The sequence below is a fragment of the Onychomys torridus genome, chromosome 14, assembly GCF_903995425.1.
Source record: "Onychomys torridus chromosome 14, mOncTor1.1, whole genome shotgun sequence".
Classification (NCBI taxonomy): Eukaryota; Metazoa; Chordata; class Mammalia; order Rodentia; family Cricetidae; genus Onychomys; species Onychomys torridus.
The window spans coordinates 21,652,310-21,653,821 of NC_050456.1; positions in this window are offsets into that span (position 1 = coordinate 21,652,310).

Consider the following 1,512-nt stretch of genomic DNA (forward strand, 5'->3'; position numbering starts at 1 on the left):
TTTGATGTAGGCTCTGGAAAGCCGTTTCAGTAGCTGAGGTGCTTCTTCCAGCCAGTCTTGGTCTTTCTTCTTAAACCCCCTGGAGAACGTTTAACACAAGTACCCTTTGCAACCAAAGAGAAGCAAGATTTATAGTCCAAGTGGTGTCACTAACAGTTAAAGTTTAGAGTGTGTAGAACTGTGGTCCTTTGGTTTAGACTTCTCTTTGTCTCAAATAAACACTGCTTTTGTGACAAAAAAAAAAAAATGTCCAGGATGAGGAATTTTTAAGCAGGAAGATAAAATAGTTATGGGATTGGTAAATAAGAGTCTTGTACTGCTGGCCCTAGGTTACTGTCAGGCGATTAATGACAGAGACCAATGTATGTCTACTGGCCCTAATATTTTGTCCATTTGATTGCACAATGCCTATTGGAGGGTAAATCCATGAATGGAACACTTTTTGCCTTTATGCTCTCAACCATCTGTCTGTTTACGTGGATCTTTTTATCTCTTGTCTTCTGATAGATTTTTCTTTTCAGGCCTTTGGTTAGGTAGTTATATGTTTAACCTTGACAATCATTGAAATAATTTTGGTCATTTGGCTTCTGTATTGCCACCAAGCCTCTATTGGAATTGAGTTTTCTCAAATCATTAAGTTTCACAGCTTCCTCACCTACTATAGGTTTTGAAGGACTGAAGTTTTGGGTGATTCACCTTTACCAGAAAATTCCCGGTGGTCTCCGAGAATTAAACATCTTGGCTCTTCTATGAATTGTAACCCTCTACCGAGTGTTCAGCATCGCAGAATGTATCTACTCCAGCATGTCCACTTCTTTCAGCCTCTTTATCTCCTCCTCCTTTATAGGTCAGTATTTCAGCATGTCCACTTTTCTGAGCATCAGTTGTGGTAGAACCTTAGCAAGCTTACCGGATCCTTGTGGTCCTTGCTTGGGTGTTAAATTCTGCATCCACAAGTCAGTTTACTCTTCATATGAGTCTTGTGTTTCATCCTCCTTGATCAGGCACCCTGAAAATCCAGCTACAGAGGTCCTCCCAAGGTCTCGTTGGGACATGTGTGTGGATTTTCACAGCTCCCTTGGGGTGTAATTTCATTCTTCCCTCATCAGTGCTAACGTGTTAGCACAGCTTGTGCTGGAATTTATCCCTAGTTATCAGCTTGGCAGGGATCAGTGTGGGGCAACACCTAAAGGTGACATGTTTGCCTTGTAGCAGAGAAGATTCTGACTAATCTTCCTGTGTGGGAGATAGGCTAGCTCCTAGTAGACAGAGGTGGGCTACTTCTGTATGCTCTGAGTGCTCCAGTGAGTCTGTAGATAACACAGTGGTCAGGGACATTAATCCAGTTCCAAGGCTTGCTAGAATAAGCCTTTTATAAAACATGCCTGTTTTGGCTAGACATTTAAATGCTTGCTGGAGGTACTGGAATGGCTTAGTCAGCAAGGTGCTCGCCATGTGAACATGAGACTTGAGTTCAGATTGCTAGCACCCATGGAAAAGAGACAAGTGTGG